Below are 20,521 nucleotides of genomic sequence, written 5' to 3' on the forward strand. Positions count from 1 at the left end.
ATAGTGGTACAGAATCAGGCATCATTTAGCCAACATTTAATTTTTACTTTATATCCATTAAGACCCTTTATTCAATAATAAGGGGCCGTCCTGTGCCGGAAACCTGTAAAACCTGTTTAGACCTGTAAGGGATAAAGTCGTGTGGGCTCTCATATATTGACTTGTGCAGGCCCTTGATAGGATGGAAGCATATTTTTGCGAAAGAACCTCCTTCCGGAAAGAGGCCAGAAACATTGTACTAGAGCAATGACGGACACGATGGGAAGCATATAGCAGGTTTACAAAGACTTTCGTAACCTAATATCAAAGAATGGATAAAATTCGACCAGGCAAACACGGACTACTACATCACACAAGCCAAGACTGGCTATGGAATATTCGGCGAGTATCTGCACAGGATCCGCAAGTCTGAGTCTCCTACATGCTAGTATTGCGAGGCGCCGCGCCAGACTCGGCTAGCCATACACTATTTGGGTGTCACGCGCACGAAGATATACGGGAAAACGCAGAAACAGTATGTGGTATGAAGGTCACTAGAATAAACGTCGGAAACCTTCTGGCATTATCGGACGAAAATATCGAAGCGATTTGCGGGATGTTAAGGAACATTATGAAGGAAAAGAAGAAGGACGAAAAAGACAAGACTCAGGTACAGACAAGACCAACATAGAAGAATGATAAGTCTCTAATCTCGATGAAATGCCGTTGGCGGTACCTTGATTTGGCGAGCTAAGAGATAATAATATAAGAGTTTAATAAGAGCTAAGAGGTAACAGATGAGTTTTTAGTGGGTAGGCCTACTCGCATGAGGGAGATTACCATACACTCCAACGTTCCCCATCAATCAAAAAGCCTTGCTTTCCCTAATAAAAGTGTCGCTTGCAATCCAGAGGCTAGCACTAACATATTATGTGCTCTAGTGTTTCAGGATCTTTTTTGCAGAGTTTGAAGAAAATACTTCCTTAAAAATACTAAATCACCACAATACACCAAAACACTTTAAACTTTATTTAAGTTTATAATTATCTGCTGATGATGCTAACATGGTTAGCGAAACGCGCGTCCAGTGTAAAAGTAAAAGTGTTTCGGTGTATTGTGGTGATTTAACTCTGTAAAACCGTCCCAGATACTGGCTTTTGTCAAAACCCGGGGACTGTACCTTCTTCTTTCTCAGCCTGGTTCTATCCAGTGTTGGATATAGGCCTCTTCTAGGTTTTTCCATGCTTCACGATCTCTAGCCAATCTTATCTATTCTCTTCCCGCCACTATTCTGCCGTCATCGACCCATCTCTTTTTTGCTCGGCCCACACTCTTGTTGTTCCCCTAGGTCTCCATAGAATGACTTTTTGAGGCCATCGGTCTGGATCCTGCTTTGCCACATGTCCGATCCATTGCCACTTCATACTTGCCACTCTTTTAACCACATCTATTAGTTTTGTTTTTTGACGTATGTGGGTGTTTGGCATTTTTTCCTTCATGGTGACTCCTAACATGATTTTTTCCATGGCTCTTTGTGCAACTCGCAGTTGTTCTGCTGTTTTTCGGGTAACTGTCATAGTCTCCAAGCCGTAGGATGCAGCTGTCGTAAGCCTCTTTCTTTAGGTTGATGGGCACCTTTTTATCCTTGAAAATATCACTCATATTTCCAAATGCTACCCATGCCAAATGGATCCTGCTGGGACTGTATAATGAGTTATAACTCAAGAAAGGGGGACACAATAATAGATCTGTAAGGTCGCAGTGATTAACCCCCTCTCACTCATTCTAATTCTAAATTCGAACTAAAGATGACAGTTAATTTTAACATTTGTAATATTTTGGCAGGCGCCTACTATGTTCTCCGTGTTGTTTTAAGGCACGAAAAAAAATACCCAAAATTTCTTTTGGTTCCATGTTCCATCTTGAAGTCAGGTTAAAACCCTGCGTGCCTGACTCTACACCACCATAAGTAAGCGATATGAAAAGCGTATAGAAAAAGGCGAAGGGACATATCTCACGCAGCAGGCCGCCGTCAACGTGGACACCGGACAGCCGAATACATTCCTGGAAGCTTTTAAGGCGCTAATTTGTTCTTTGTGATCGCAATTTCGCTTCGGAAGACACTGGCCCATAAATATTCACGGTGTACGTAGAACGCGCACCATCGCAGAGATTATGCCAATGATAAAACACTTATAGTCGTGCGCATAAACGCTTATAAATACTTCAGGAATTTTCGTTGGGGATTAGAAGACCTGTTGTGTTATGGAATTAGCGGATAAAGCTTACGCGTATTGCAGATAAATGAATGAAAAAAATGTGCTCTTACTTCTGCATAACTTTAGAATTACAAAGTAGAATATTTCCAACCGGAAAAAACGGCGTCAATAACAATCAATGATAATTTTACCGAGGTCAAGCCCTACACGTCATATTTTTTAACCCAAGTAGCATCTATCTGACTTCGAACTAAATCTGACCTGAAGCGACCTCAGACTTTGTGCAAATTTTGGTCGGGTGCTGGTGATACGACCTGTAACGTCGCTTTCCTATTAAAAGCGACGTCGTTGGATCTGAGTCGGTAAATCCAACGATCCGTCGACGTACAAAATAACAAAGTATCATTTTTATTAATTTCCTAACGTCGTTCCTACGTTGGATTGCACGACGTGGGAACGCATATACTGCACGCATATACTTGAACTAGCCCGACGTCTACCCGTTGTCCGAATCGGATACGTCTCACTGATAATCCCTAAACTAACGTCCAATTATATTTTGTTGTATTTTATGTTCATATTTATAACCTAATTTACATATCTCTATTTACGTCCGTAAATACAACCCATTAAGTAGCATTTGAGACCTAATGAACATCATGAACATAACCTAACAAAAAGTTTTTGTAAACAAACTTATGCCTAAAAAAACACTAAAAAGGCATTTAGACATTCATCTACATTTTACAGAAAGAGGTCGAGGTTTTGCAAAATAATAATAGTAGTAGTGATGTCTTGCCTCCACCCATAAATGATTTTTATCCGGAAGAGATGCTGCGTTACACTGGTGCATCTTAATTTAATTTTTTAGCTTAGGAAACCAGCAGACCCCATCCTCCTCCCACATGTGAGGTTAGGCTTAAAAAAGTGGCTGCCCATTTTTTTAAGGAGAAAACAAAAACTAGAATATAGTTGCACAAATTCACAAATCACTGATACGCAAAGTGAGGTTACGTGGCGTACGTTGGAATTATATACGTCATAATACGATTGCCGGCCGTCCGGTTTGATGACTTCGGTCGTGTGAGACGACTAATGTTGGAGACCCGGTCGGAATTGGTATATTGGTAGTTCATATTAAGTCGGACACAGAAATCCGCCATTCTTAACACGTATTCGATTGTCAGCCATTTTAAAATCGTTTTTTGTTTTTAAAATTTATATTCACATTTCGATTTCTAGTAGAATAATATTGATAAGGTTGAGTTTGGGGGGAACTACAGTACAGTTTTATGATTAAACCAGCTAGAAAATTAAAAAAATATTTGGCGAGTTACTTTTTTATAGATATTTTTATTTCATAAATCTACCTAATTTTGAAGGCGCTCCTTGTTTTCCGGAGTATTTTAATCAGATATATCAAGAAAGTGACTTCCGTTGACAAAACTGATGTCTGGATTAATGATTCAGAATTATTATAATATGAAATTAGATAGGCACTTATAGTTATATTCAAGGAGTGATTATGAATCCATTTGTAATTAGGTAGTTTGGTTAGGTTTTTATGTATTCTTGGTAGCGAATATGAAACCAAACGTAACGTAGTGCTTAGTCGTGCGCATAAACGCTTATAAATACTTCAGGAATTTTCGTTGGGGATTAGAAGACCTGTTGTGTTATGGAATTAGCGGATAAAGCTTACGCGTATTGCAGATAAATGAATGAAAAAAATGTGCTCTTACTTCTGCATAACTTTAGAATTACAAAGTAGAATATTTCCAACCGGAAACATCCAAAAAAAACGGCGTCAATGACAATCAATGATAATTTTACCGAGGTCAAGCCCTACACGTCATATTTTTTAACCTTTCGGAGGTCGCGCTTTATTTATTACATGAAAGGGGCCGCATGCTAAATTTAAGAGGTGGATATAGAGTCATTTAAGCGTTGCTAGTGGTGTAAATACATAAAATAATATGATAATCAAACTAACAATTATTATTTATTGACTTTCTTCATTACAAATAGCAAACATAAAATATATAACATAAAACACGCAAAAAAAAACAAATTAATAAGTATTATTCAAAAACAAAAATAATTAATAATAATTACAGAATATTTGTGTAAGCTCAAAACATAGGAAATTATAACACTACAAAGAGTAACAATTTGGTCTGTTTTTCCGCCTATCACAATTCTGTAGTGCCGATCCTCTGGAAATACTGCATTTAGTGCTTCAGAATCTGTAATTTATTTACCAGTATCAGAATTTATTTTGGGCCCTTGCCTTTCTATAATAACCGCTTCACATTCTTCCTTTTCAACGCCATGTTCAGTAGTTAATTCGTCATCTTCGTTCAAACAGTCTTGCATGAGCTGTTGCAATCTTTCTTGCAGAGTACATCTAAAAAATAATACTTATTTAATAAAAAAAGTCGATTGTTCGTTTAGTTTTTATCACAATTTGCTCAATTTCGATTAAAACAAATCAGTAAAATAACTTACATTGTTCGAAATTATGAAATTATTGATATAAAAATAGTATCGCAAAGGGTCGCGCGCGGACTGATACTCCGCATAACAGTATAAAAAGATACTAACTACCCTAAACGATGTGCAAACGTACATTTCTCATAAAATATGCAGAAACAGGAAGATACTGAGCGTATATGATGTTTCCAGATTTTCCAATTATCGCGAAAAATAGGTACCTGCGGACTGTGAGTCCGCGCGCGATTTCCGGAGGGTAAATGGCGCGTACTACCAGTTGGCTTTAAGAAGATTGTGATTTATTTTTGTATTGATAAAAATGATTTTTAAATGGTGTAGTTTAAAATTCGCAAACAAATTTTTTTGGAAATAAATTTGCCTAGGTGTCCTAAATCTTTCTATAATAAAGAGTGTTATAATAATGAGTGTTAATTTTTGACAGTTTACTTACGTTTTATGTCAATTTTTAGTAAATGACATCTCGAGATTGACCTCATCAAAATATTGATTGATTGTCATTTTCCAGCAGTCTTTGATGCCGTTTTTTTTTTATAATATGGTACCCAGTCTAAATACGCATTTATTTTTCTAGAATGTTATGCATTTTGGGATTAAAAGCAATCATAATGCTGAGGAATCTACAGGAAGAGAATCAGGCATAAATGTTACCGTTCCGTGATGGGTTAGCTATACCAGTGTAAGACGTAAAGCCGAATGCATAAACTTCGAAAAAATGAATATTTACACATGAATCCCATTACACCCAATATTTTTCTAACACTGTTTTATTTATCTCTTATGTTATTACGTAGATCATAAGCAAATGATTATAGATTATTTATTTTTTATTGTTAAACTACTCGAAGAAGTTTGTCAGGACTTACGACAGAAGAAAATCAAAGATTTTCCTTGATTTAAGTAAGAGCAGTTTTCGAATTGTCACGGGATTTTTAACAGGACTCTGTCTCCTCAATGACACCTCAGTAGATTGATGCTAAGAAACAACGGCGAATACTGATTCTGTGGGAGAACGGGGAAATACCAGAACATCTCATCACTGAGTGCGCCGAGAGAACTTTGGTACCACTGATATGATGTGGCTGCGATAAACTTTGATACAACTGATATCGGAGATGGATGGCTTTTGTCAAAACCCTGGGACTGTAAGATGGTCTATATCCTAAAAAGGGGGACACAATAGATCTCTATGGTTGCAGTGATTAACCCCCTTCCCATACATTCTACATTCTATTGTTAACCTAGTTTTAATAATACTCATAATCTCGTCATTATATGTTTTGGTGAACATCTTAGCATCGTCTTCAAGCGTTCACAATCTTAAAACGGTGTGTAAGCATGTTCTAACTGAATATCCTATAGTCTGTCCAACGACAAAATCCTTGACAGTGATATATGTGTCTCTCATTTTAATTTCAAAGTAGTTTTTTTATTTTACAAAGAAATAAGTTGGTACAATTGGAACGCATAGTTAATATATTTAAATTTTGAGTGACAAGTGATTACTTCAAAATATTGTGAAAAAAAATCTAAAACTGAAAAAATCTAATCTCGGTTAATTAACTTTAATCTTATTTTTTTGTGCAGTACTAAAATGTATTATTTACGTATCGGATGATATTATTTTACAGATACTCCAGTTTTTGGTACCATATACGAGATGGTATACAACTTTATTTGTGGCTAATACAACTCTCTAGCCATAGTCTCTGGCAAATTGTGTCTCTGGCGGTCTCTGTGCACCGAATATTAGCTGTAAACTATGGTCTGGGTCAAAACTTAATATTCCCTCGAGTTTTCCTCCGCTTAGTTTAAAAAAACACAAAACACAAGCAACAACACAGTCCAAAATGCAAAATGCAAACTATTTATCATTTCTATTTGACATAATTTGACACAAAATTATAACCTATAATTTAGCAAGAGTTTGACAACTCTCAAAAATCTTCAGTCGAGTTCATAGGCACAGGCGTCCGGTTGTCGTTTATCGTTCCGTCAAACCAATAGTATTGAAATATGATCTGTCGTTTTTGAAATAAACCAATAAAACTTGTTAAAAACAAGTTTGACGTATGACGTATTTATTTATAAACCCATCCATAGTTAACTTAAAAAATATTAGAAACCTTTTTAGTGAAATAAATGGATTGGTATGGAAGTCATCTGCTTTTCTTCTGTGATCGTCTGTCAAAATCTTACCTGAGAAAAAAAAACAGAGTATAGTTAACTTGAATACCAACAAAGAAAAATTAAAGAAATTTTAATTATAGATTGATCTAATAACTTCATCTAATGTAAGGGTTTGTGAATTAATTATAAAAGTTGTTAACTTGTATTTAAAATTTAGTAAAATGCGAAATATACAGCACAAATGAACAATGAAAGCCTTGGATATCTTTATTTATTACCATATTTTCGTTTTGGAATTTTGGGTACCATAATATTTTGACATTTTAATTTTCCTCAACGTTATTCCACATTGCATATTTCCATTATCGTCCATTATCTACGATAGATAATTCAGATATATCAAAAGTAAGAGTGCTATAAAAGCACAATATTTAGATATCTAGACATCCTCGATTAATCTGGCGAAATCATATTTAAATTTATTGATAAATTTGAGATCATTACATCTATTTGGACTAATGTAATAAGCATTTACACAACTTTTGTGCCAATTTAAACGTTGGAAAAAATGTAAAACATACACTTTCTACTAAACTAATTGCACCATTATTGACCACTTCTCAATCCTTTACTGTTAATACTATAAAATGTATTGCGGTATTGTCATAAAACATTTTACGACTTCTCATTTAAATATGTGTTTACTGCTTGTTAAATCATGCTGTTTACTAACTCACCAGATTCCTATACAATAAAGCTTAACACAATGTAAATTACAACATAACGTTGTATTGAGACTTGAACCTCTTAGTTTGCAATGGCTATACATACAGGAGAAACAATATCTTCAAAGAAAATTATAGTAATAAAAAAGTGTTTTAAGTTAACGTCTCCTACTTGCTGTCAAGGCTAACAATATATCCTCGATGACCTACGGATGAGCAGCGTACGTCAACAGATTTTACACACTTGTCATGGAACAACAGCACAACAGGTCACCCGTCCATCCTCTCGTATCGTCTATCGTTGCTTAACTTCGGTGATATGTTGGAAATAATAAAATCTGAACGTCTACCGAATCGAGAGATAATATACAGGGTTAGTTTTGTACAATGTTCTCTATAGGTATCTCGGAAACTACTGGATATAGAGTCAGTTAAATGGTGAAATAATTGCAGTTTTGTGGGATCATAAATATGCACCTTTCAGATTTTTGAAAAAGTTCAGGGCTTACTAGATATTTCGAAAAAAAAACAAATTTTGGCTATTTTAAAAATAATTGTCCCTAATTCTATTATAATCTATTTTAGACAAAAAGTTCTCAGATAAAAGTTATAGATAATCACATCCCTAATGAGTTTGCGTTCTCAATTTTTTTCTAAAGCCTGTCGACTTAATTAAACTTCTCCTGTGCCGATCATTCGAGTGCCTCTCTTAATTCATAAATTCTTTTGTAAACCTTGTTCTTAACCATACCGCATAAAAAAATCAATTGGATAGATCAGGAAATCATGCAGGATAGGTCAGGTGCTCGAGGAGGCCCATGCAATTGGTCTACCTCTTTCTATACCTGAGTCTACATAAAAACATTAAAATTGTTTATATCATAATTTATAAATAATTTTAACATTTCTTTCATTGTGGTGTCAGAATGAAAGTCATGTTGGAAGCACTCTATTAATGCGCGAGTATCTAAATTTAACTTTATTAACATGTCTTGAAAACCGTTCTCTAAAAAAGGTAAATAACGTTCACCGGTTAACGTATCCTCGAAACTATGGCCAAGAAAAGTTGAACCAATAATCCTACATGCTTCTCTTCATTTGAAAAATCCATATTTACATTTTGTGTTGATTTCAATTTACAAAGTTTGGATATGACAGTTTCATATTTCTGAAAGCAAAGACGATTGAACTTGTTTCTATGGCTAACTAAGTGAAGTTAGTCAAGAAACATAACAATTGGCTATAACACAGTAATTTTTTGAAAAAAAAACATATTATAGCTTATATGGGTGAAAGGTTTGCAAAATGGCGCTTTTTATGAAGTCATGGCCAACTATGGTCTCCATTTAAAAAACATATGTTGGTGTCATATGTCAAAAAGACATTCGTTGACGTTCTGTTAATTTAACTTTAAGAACGTCAACGATTTTTTGTAGACGTATCTGTTTTAAAAAGTAAAGTGTTCTCGAATAGTTCAATTTAAATATTTTAAATAGTTTTTTTCTTGATTCTTTATATTTTTTTGCTTCCGACGACGGAAAGAGAAAACTTTCCGAAACGTTAAACATTTTTTTGTTTGTTAGGCAAATTTTTATTACTGTAAACACAACTTCTGACAAGCAGCGTCCGTTTAGGTTTAACGCAGAAGTGTTTACAAAAAATAACTATTTTATTTTGTAGATTTTTCTTGCAGTGCAGTGGCGAAAAACCCATTAAGGATTTTTTGGATAGATTATAATGGAATTGAGACAATTTTTAAAATAGCTAAACTTTGTTTTTTTTTTCGAAATATCTAGTAAGCCATGAACTTTTTCAAAAATCCGAATGGCGCATATTTATGACCCCACAAAACTACAATTCTTTTCCCATTTAACCGACTCTCTATCTCCAGTTGTTTCCGAGATATCCATAGAAAACATCGTAGGAAACTCACCCTGTATAAAGAATAAAGCTATATATTTTTTAAACTATAGAGAAAGTCTTCTTTCAGTACCTATCCATCCGAACAAATGGCTTGGAAAAAACAATAACCATATATTATTTTAAAATTTTATTGCGTCTAATATATCTCATCCATTGTATCGATCAAGACAATGAATCGATCGAGGCAGATGGTAGAAAAAAAATCTCTAGATGTTCTTCAACCTGACCGTCTAATCGTCTTCAGCTACTGACCATATAACTCATTGAAAGCTGAACAATAGGATAATTAAAATGCTACAGCCAGTCGTTAGTATACAGGATAAATCAGAAGTATTGAGATTATTATATTTATTTGCGTAGTTTAATGGCGTGATTATATTGCTATATTGCTATATATAGCACTTCAAAAATTCTTTGCGCTTATTTGCAGTCAGCATGTAATTTGAATTAGGGATTAAGAAATTTTAGTTGTGCCCTACATTCCAACTTTATGCCAAATTCCGTGTCTTGGTCTTGCGGAAATCTTGCACTAGTCGAGTTTTGGTCTTGGTCTCGTTCATCACTATAAATGAATCATAACAAAACTAGTTTTAACATCACCATATAACGCTATATCCAGCCTATATATGCTATATCTTTGTATTGGATTTTAACTTACCTACATCTAACAGTAGAGATTAGACGGTGTGACTTCTGGATATCACCGGCAACGCTACGAAAACGGGCACTTCAACATTTTCATTTATTTTAAAGTTTTATATATTGTGTTCTAGTCTGTCGATTTTGATAATTTTTTAAGCAGTTTGTAGCTTTTTTTTGTAGTAAATTATTTGACTTTTTAGTATCCTTTTGTAAATCAAAAATGAAACTAGCCATGTGTCAATTATACGAGGGAAAACAAAATATTGGTATAATGGTGAAAATTTGAAAACACAAACTCCAACAACAAAATGGAGTACGTTAAAAAGGTAAGGAATATAAAAATCACTTTATCCCCTAGGTCAGCGTTTCTTAACCTTTTTCAGTTCGCGAACCCCTAAAAAATCAAGCACAATTTCAAGGACCCTCCTAATTAAAAAAAAACACACATTTTAGAACAAATTATTTTAGTACATAAAATTTTGTTTAAAAATTAAAAATACTGCATTAATGTGAAGGTTGATGCTGCTTTCTTGCAACTAATTTAGTAATATTCGGTTTGATGTTTTTACTTAGTTGTAATCTCAAATAGGATTCCAACTGTAATCTGTTTCTGAATTTGTTTTTGATGTATACAAGAGTAGAGAATGCCTTTTCACAAAGGTAAGTGGATGAGAAAAGCAGTAAATGTTTCAGTGCTTCTTCTGTTTTTTCTTTATAATAACCTAAACAAAAAAAAGTAAATGTTCATAGATAAGACGGCGGACCCCATACATATTACAGGGGCAATGATGACCACAGATTAAGAAACGCTGACCTAGATATATATTTTCTCGATAGTTTGCTTTTTGGTTGATATCGATAGCTTTATTTTTTTTGGATATGTTCGCTTTTAGAAAAAGAAACTAATATTTTTTGGTATTTTTTAAATTTTAAAACCATGCTTTTGCTTTTGATGCTAGTCAAAATAGTGTTTATGATTTATGTAATGTCACTATATTTTAAAAATCATATTATTATTGCCTGTTGGGCAATTACTCTATCAGAGATGGTTTTAAGTTCAAAAGCTGATCTCTACCATGATCAATTAAAGCAGCAGTAGCCGATACTTCAGAAATTAAAACCATCTCTACTAGAGTAAACGTCAATAAACAATAATAATATAACTTTTCAATGACAGTGATATAAAAACAATAAAAACTATTTTATAAGGCCTCTATTAGACTATCAAATATGTTTGGTCGGTATTACACTATCAAATTTCTTTGTCCAAGATCTTTTATAAAATATATTTGATAAAGAATTTGTTATTGTTAATATATAATATTTTATAAAATCACACATACATTACACTATCAAATTCCTTGATAAAATAAAATCTTTGACAAAGAAATTTGATAGTGTAATATAGGCCTTACTCAAAGATATTTTACAAAAGGTATTTGATGAAAAATTTGACTGTGTTCTTCTTCTTCTTAAAGTGCCTTCTCCATTCAGTGAAGATGGGCAACAACCATGGCAAATTCCTCTCTATTTTTCGCTCTTCTCAGCAAAGTATGTGAGTCCAGGCCTGTCCAATCTCTGATGTTCTTCAGCCAGGAGCATTGCCGTCGTCCGGGTCCGCGCTTTCCCTCAATTTTACCCTCGATGATGAGCTGAAGGAATTCATACTTGCTATATCTCATGATATGGCCCAAATAGGCTGCTTTCCTCTTTTTTATTATGTCGAGGAGTTCTCGGTCCTTGTTCGTTTGGTTTAGAACTCGTTCATTCGAGACACGGTCAGTCAATGGTATTCTCAGCATTCTGCAATATACCCACATCTCAAATGCTTCCAACTTATTCATTGCGGTTACTTTGAGTGTCCAAGACTCAGCCCCGTAGAGAAGTGTGGAAAGTACGTAGCACTTGACGAAGTTGTCTTTTATGTGGATGTTGGGACGTTTATCGCACAGTAGGTTCCGCAATTTTAGGAAGTTTGATCTAGCCATCTCAATTCGAGCTCTGATCTCAATGTCTGGGTTTAGGTCTTCACTAATCCAACTGCCCAAATATTTAACTTTGAGACTCTTGCTATTGGTGTCCCACCTACGACTACCTCCGTTGCCTGTCTTGCATCTCTATTTATCACCATGACTTTTGTTTTGTTTGTATTTATCCTGAGGCCCATTGAGTCGCCCACCGAGGACAATCTATCAAGAAGTCTTTGCAGGCCCTCAGTAGTGTCTACAATAACGGCGGTATCATCAGCATATCTCATGTTGTTAATCAGCCTGCCATTCACTTTTATGCCGTCTTCTTTTATTCCTCAAGCGCATTTCGAAATATTAGTTCGGACATATTGTGACTGTGTTAATATATAATATTTTATAACAAAGAAATTTGGTAGTATAATAGTAGCCTTAATGTGTTTATGACCCAAAAAGGCATGTTTTCAAAGCTAAAATTGCTATAAATTGTTACTGTCTTATTCAAAAGCGAATATCTCCAATAAAAATAAAGCTATTGAGATGAATCAAAAGACAAAGTATCGAGAAAAGATGTACCTAGATATAAAAATATAAACTTTATTATTGGTAGTGTTTTTTGAAGTTTTATTTTGTAGAGTTATAGGAAGTTCACACATGCATATTCTGCTATCTTTTGTTGAGAAAACAAATACATAGCAGATCTCACGCTCATTTTATACTTTTGGTCGCTACTGTACGTTAAAATCGCCCATAGCTCCAACGTTAAGAGACCTATTAATCAGAAGTGAACGCCAAAGCGGTCGTACCGAGTACCTGTCTACTTCGGTTGCGTAACAAACAAACAATTATCATTCGGAATCTACTCGCAGTCTGGAAGCCGATTCCTATTATTCTTGTAACGCGTTCTTTGACCGGCGGCTATAGAAAACAATTCGTTGCCGTAATAGCGCTTGGATTTAACTTTCATCTTTATATTCGCCACAGGTGAATTTTGCACCTAATTTTCGATACAAAGACGATGATTGGTGTTCGGAAATTGTTTCTTAACGTAGACGAACGCTATAGTACTTTAACTGTTAAAAGCTTGTTGGGAGAAAATGGATTCGTCGAATTCATAATAATGATGATGAAATTACATTTACTAATTTTGATTCTATTTCTATAGACCACTTATATAGGACTACAATATATTTATTATTAAAAAAAATCAGTTTTGATTCATAACTTTTTATTTAAACAGATATGAAGCCGCTATGTAAATAATTTGAAAGTGCTTCTGGTATATGCTATAGCGCAAATATGTACGTAATAATTAGTGTTATAAATATTAGATTATATAGGTTATTTTCAAACCTTATTTTAAAAAGGAGGTTTAGGACGGGAGTTAATCATCGCGAACTTACAGATCTGTTGTGCGTTCCCTTTTCTTGAGTTATAACGATATATAACTCATCATACGGTCTCAGGGCTTTAACTAAAACCAGTATCTGAGACGGCTTCACAGAGGCCAACTCTCCATCTTTGAAATCAGCCGTACCAAAGTTTATGGCACGAACGGTCGTCGTCTCGGCGCACTCAGTGATAAGGTGTTCTGGTTTTTCCCCATTTTCCCTACAGACACATACATTGTACGCATATTTCGATAGCGTAGATTTCTGCCCGAAGGATGCTGTGGTAGGTGGCCATTGAATTCGGAGTATTTAGTTTTCGACCCAAATACTCCTATCCCTCTCCCTGCTTTGGTTTTGAAAACATCAGTATACCACCTTATGGTATGGTCTTTTACATAATGAGCAAACTTTTCTCCCTTCCAATCCTTTTTATTACTCAATACTACAGCGAGGTGTTTCTCAAAGTTGTAGATTCTTGGTATGTCCACTATAGTTGGAGAAGTGGAATTTTCTTTGGGTGTTTTCTTGAGGGTGTTCCAAGCCCATGACAAAATTCTCCCAGTACTGTTTCCGTCAATGACCATTCTGATCATTGGCATAATTACCGATGACATGTGCAGTGGTGTTAGGTAAATTTAAGTGTGGTATAACCATGGATGTTACTTTTTCATAATTTAAAGATAAAAGTTTTTACTCACACATGCAAGTTAACTATCAATAATTATAGACTATACTGCGAGATTGTGTGCTTGCTTTAGATGTATTAGGTGAGCCTAGCAATGTTACGTTAGGCTGAATATCGTAACAATAGAGTCAAAAACAAAACGAAAAAGGAGTTGAAATGATCAAACATGGCTCATCAATTCCATTCATAGATCCAGAATTTTTGTGCCGCACTGATGCAAAGCAGTCACCAGAATGACAACAAAAAAGTCGGTGACCAACAAATCTCAGGAGTGGTGGAGAAATTCACCAATGCAAAGTAAATGTTCACAGTAGAACATTTTTCAAAATTTATGGTAGACCTGATAGGCAAAGACAGAAAGACTGTCAATTCTGTAGTGGGTCTACTAACATGAAACTATTAGCCAGGCATCCAAATAGATCCAAAGCTAATGGAATTAATAACAAAACTATATACAGATTTTGTCAATCTAAAGAAGAAACAACAGAGCATAATGATATAGACCAATCACAAAGAGCTATATGAAGGGTTTAGTTTCCAAGATATTAGAGTTTTTGAAAGGAAAGATCTAGAGAATGTAACTTAGAGATCAGAAGACTACATTAATCCGAAAATTATTTTTATTATTAATTAAGCTAAACATAATTAACAACCTAATACAACACAAAATACTATTCCGGAAATTACAGTATTTTTTTACTGCACTGTAATTTAAATATTTCTTTATCAAAGAAGACGTGTTAACTCATATCGTTCCCCTCATTTTAAGATAAGACTACATTCAAATCCATTGTCGTTATAAATAACAATGAAGCTGTTATGTGAAAGGCGTGAACAAAGTAAATTACAAATCAACGTAAAGTCTGAGCTAAAAGCTAGATAGACCTCACACATATATCTTCACTTTAAGGTTTTTTGTCTCTATTGACTGAAGATGTAGGATGGTATACATCGTCATTGTGTATTATTCGTGATATAAGAATAGATTGTATCAATTAATAATGTAGATTTGAAATGGTGTTAGACTGAAAGCTTTTAACACATTTCGAATATGAATTTTATTCTTTCAATTATTTTGTAATTTAAAAAAGAAAATTACGTAATGGTTTATTAAAAGTTGTAGTTATGTGATTTAAATAAAAATATAGTAATTAGGTACATTCTATAATATTTCTAAACATAATGTGGTAGATTTTCGTCTTTAATGTTATTTATGAAATGGCTTTTGCATTTAGGACCAGGAAATGAAAAACCCTTTTTTTGAAGATTTAAAAAATTCTAATTTTCTCCTTTAATTTTGAGAACAAAAGGTGATCTCTCTATGTTTTTTCCTCTAAATTTAATCTAGTATTTATACTGCCATACTATCAAGATACATACATACATACATGTTCCCGTCATCCCTTCGTGGGACATAGGGCTTCTAAGAGATGTTTCCATCTGATCCTATTCTGAGCTGTCTGTTTGATCTCTCCTCATGTTTTCCCGACCTCTTGGACTTCAGAGGTTACTGTTCTTCTCCAGGTATTCCTTGGTCTTCCCCTGACACGTCTTCCTTGTGGATTCCATTCAAGTGCCTGTCTAGCGATATCTCTGTGGGGTCTGCGCAAAATGTGCCCAATCCCCCACTTTCTTTTCTTAATTTCGATATCTATTCGATTTTGTGATGTCTCCACTGTTCTTCGTTGTTAATTTGATTGGGCCAGAAAATTCTCAATATTCTTCGAAGACACTTGTTAACAAACACCTGTAGGCGATCCATGAGACCACGCGTAACCTTCCATGTTTCGCATCCATAAAGCAAAATAGATTTGACATTGCTATTGAAGAGCTGGACTTTTTTGCTGGGTTTTTTTGCTATATATAGAGGAGTTCCACACAGGTGTAAGCATGCCAAAAGCTCTTTGTGCCTTCAAAATCCTTTCCTCTATATCTTTCTCTGTGCCCCCATCGCTGTGCATACTTCCCAGGTACTGAAATTTATCAACTCTTTCGATGGCTCATATTTGACCTCATTTCTTTGGTTTTTGCCACGTTGATTTGAAGACCGACATTATTAGCTTCCTCTTGGAGTCTAAGAAGTTTTTGAGACATATCCGAATGTGAATGGGAAAAGATGCATAGATCGTCTGCGTAATCCAGGTCTTCTAGCCTGCTTAAGAGTCCCCATTGTATCCCTAGTGGTTCTTTAAATGCTCTATTTAGTGCTACATCCAGAACGATGTTAAAGAGTAGCGGCGAAAGTATACAGCCGTGTTTTACACCTACTGCAATAGAAATTTTCTCCCCCACCCCATACTATCAAGATAGTATTTTTTAACTAAAAATTCAAAAAAATATCGAAGAAGTTTTCCGAAAAATACAAAGTTTTCAATTTTTCTTAGCACAAAAATCGGGTTTCTGGGGTCGAAATATAGCACCTCTAGCAAAAATATATGCACTTATTTAAAACTCACCCTGTATAAAGAAATTATTAAACACTAGGCAATAATACAAAATATATAAAGTTTCTCTATAATTCAAAAGGTACAAGAATATTTTCCATAAAAACTTAAAGGGGATAAGCATGGAGAATCACTGGGAGGAAGCAGCGCATGGATAAGAGTAGTAAATTCATTTTACAACGAAAAAACAAAAAGTAAAGGGTCAATAAAGCAATGAGATTTTTTAAATATACGGAGTACGGAAGAGAGATAACAATGTCTTCAACAAAATGCCATGCTTAACCATCTTCTGATGCGTGTCAAATACCTCTCAGCGGGTAATGGCAGTAAGTTCTATGCAAGGCAAATCCAACAAATGACAGATTACTAAAAACCAACCAGCCATTTTCGAGTTATAAATGATGTAACTAACCGGGCATTCTTTTATATACAGGGTGGTCCGAACTGTATTCAGGAAAAGTCGGCAGCATATTATTATGCAGATAAAAATAAGTATAAAAGTTCGTATAAATGTATGTCCAAAAATGCTTAGTTTCGGAGATACAGGGTGTAGAAGTTTCATTTTTGAACCGGTATAGCGGCTGGACCGGAAGCCCGGATGGACCGGATGAACCGGAATATTGGAAAGACCGAAAAACAGTTTTGGTTGTTGTGCCAGTGAGCATATACCTCATGATACCGTATTAAAAAATGTAAATAGAAAGTTCTCGTGCCTGTAACGTTAAGTAAATACGGTAACGTAATAAATACGGTATTTTGAGGGATAAATTAGATTTCTCGGAATATATGGTAAATCTATCCGTTACCGTTATAACGTTATTGATCTAACTTAAGATTATCATTGTTTATGTTCACATTTTCCGCATATTCTGGATTTCTTGTCCAACATTCTCTTTACTTATGAAAAATGGAAAAAGTACTGGAAGCTGCTGTTCTTGGAGATATAAGTGGAGCGGAAATAATATGATATTTTGCATATTTAATAATAGGGTAGATGCTATTGAATATCGGCCTGCGTTTTAGGGACATTTTAGTTTATATAATACACATGAGTGATCCATGAAAGATATGCTTTACTTGAATTTTAGATGTACTAAAAAAAAGACTAGATTACTAGACAAGCAATGCCTTAAACATATATAAAAATAAATTACATTGCATGTTACTGATCGTACTATACCGAATGATCGAAAAAAAAAACGGCGTCCAATTGGCTTAGAAATGAACATCGATTACATTCCCCATATGATTTTACATATAAAACGACAGCGATCTTCATTTCATAGCCATCGCTGACGCAGTTTTTTTTCAATCATACGGTACCTAAAGTAGGAGAACACAATCAGCTTTGCACACCAAACCGGTACCGATATCGTTTTATACAGGTTTTATAATTTTCATATTATCATGAATCTATTTTTCTGTACCGATAGAAACCAAACCGGTCTTTCGGGATCGATTTAAACTGGTCTTCGGTACCGGTACCAAAATCGGTCTTCTGGTACCGGTACCGATACCGGTATGCCGGTCTTGTAAAAAACGATACCGATACCGGAATATTTCAAAAGTACCGATCCTGGTACCGGTTTATCGGAAGACCGAACATGCCTAGTACAGCGGAGCATTTTGCGGATTGACGCGTATTTTCTCACACTGTACATACACCTCTCCGTCATACGCTACGCTACCAGCTTTATGTTGGGCCACAGCCTAATGATACTAAAACGAAAAAGATTTTTTAGTCTTATTACTTTATTAATTTTACCTAAGATGCAATTTTCTCTTTATGAAATGTTCCGACAAAGTTACAACAATTTATAGTGTTTTCGACACTATAGTCTATAGTATTCTTTCAGCTGAATAATTCAGTAATATTTCTCTCTAGCCTACTTTTGTTGGTAGTATCGGGCACGGCCGGAGTCAATAATTTTGCATGTTTTATTGTTCCCTTGATACCTAGATTTCGAATGTGGAACACCTGATGCTTAAAATTTTTCTAATGGACGTCTAAAACCATTTGCCGGATAATTTATACTACTTAACAAATAAACGCTGTTCGATTACGACACGCATAAATAAAGGAAATACTTTCATTTCGAATCGAACGGGGCTCTCAACGTTGTTACTTTTACTGAAGCCGACTTGCGGTTCGACCAGCATACCTATACCCTCCAGCTAGAATATTACCATCATTATTATTTTTGTTGTTGTCTCTAGTAGGTTTATAGCAAATTTCTTACTAATACGAAGCATTTCGGGAAAGCTTTATATCAAAATGAAAAAAAAAAAACACCAGATGTAAACAAAGTAAGAAGAAGGACTTTGAACAATGGAAAGATAAAGTTGAAGATTTACTATGCAAGTCCAATTGCAATAAAATTGATTTTATTGTTTTCACTGACATTTAAAAAAAAAACAGTGTGTGTACTATGTGCGTATATTTGAAGTAAAACTTCTTACTATCATCTATTAAATTGAAGGATTTGAAGTAAATACATGTTACAATGAAAAAGTGACATATAATGCTCTTTTAATATAAATATAATTTTTCTCACAAGGTCTAATAATCATGACACAAAATATTATCATTATCATCATCATATTCAGCTTATTCAACCATTTTCAATTATGGTATAGCCTAACCTAACCACTGTATATCTAGCGAAGACAGTTTTCGGGGCAAAACGTTTCATTACCATTATTATGAAAAAATGAATTTTTGACGAGTAACTGCCTTACCCAATCAACTTTTTGAAGCAAAATTAGTTCTGTTAATCACGCTACGCCGTAATAAATATACTAACAAAATGCCAGAAGAAGTAAGGAAACAAGCCAATAAAGCTGCCGCAATATCAGGACATCTTAAATATCCCATATGGAAAAACAAACATTTGAGTACAGAATGTAAGTCAAGAATATACAAAACCTGCATACGACCAGTGATGACATATGGTGCGGAAACCAGAAATGTAGACATAAGAGACCAGACAGACAGAGAAATGTAGACATAAGAGAAAAGTGCCAAACAAACGACATTGTCAGATGGATAAGGCAGAGAAGAAGAGAATGGAACCAGCATGTCAATAGAATGGGCCCCGACAGAATGGCCATAATAATTCGCAACAACGTACCCCATGGCAGAAGACCTACTGGACGACCACCTAAACGTTGGCAAGACATTTGGCAGTCAACCTCGCAAGAGTTGCTTAGACGAGGAGGAAACCGGAACTAAACAGGCGATACGCTTTCTAAAAGAAGAAGAGGAAACTGCCAGAGTGATTAACATGTGGTTAAGTCTAACTTGCACCACTCTGGCTTTCTGATGTAACTGATGGTTGCGTCTTAACGGTTACAATTTTGAGTGAGATATTTGAAAGTTTTTATAGAGTAACATTTTTAAAACCTCGTAAGTAGATAGAAAACTACATCAGAAATCGTAATATGTTGAAATTAGAAAATCCAAAAAAATTGACTAAAACCACTCTGGTTTTCAACGGCTTATTTATGAAAATATAGTGATGTTTTGAAACATTTCATAGAAAACTAATATTAAAAAATTTACTAAGCCAACCAGTATCAATTCTTGAATTTTAAAATAAGATTGTTTTAGAATAGATTAGTGTATTTATTTACATAGTCCATTTTTAGCTGTATTATAAGATTTAGGTATTAGTATGTTTGAAAACAGTGACAAATTCTTGTGATAATGATGTTTAGTTTTTTATTGTTAAATCCTATACAAACATTTCCTAAATGCATGAATATTACAATCTAATACTTATGCATATAATACTTATAAAGTTAATAGGGTATATTTAAGTTAATAGTATAATTGCAGTAACATATTTTTCCAAGATATTGACTCACATTTCGCTGAAATGCGTTATCAAATTTGGGTTTTCCTT

The 20,521-nt window shown here is 34.6% G+C and overlaps 1 pseudogene; it reads left to right on the forward strand.

The window, feature by feature from the left end:
• Nucleotides 1–421: 421 nt before the first annotated feature.
• The window catches only part of LOC115886936, a 28,140-nt pseudogene continuing 8,040 nt past the window's right edge, over nt 422–20,521 (forward strand).

Source organism: Sitophilus oryzae, unplaced genomic scaffold (assembly GCF_002938485.1).
Source record: "Sitophilus oryzae breed Bouriz unplaced genomic scaffold, Soryzae_2.0 scaffold_535_pilon_pilon, whole genome shotgun sequence".
Classification (NCBI taxonomy): Eukaryota; Metazoa; Arthropoda; class Insecta; order Coleoptera; family Curculionidae; genus Sitophilus; species Sitophilus oryzae.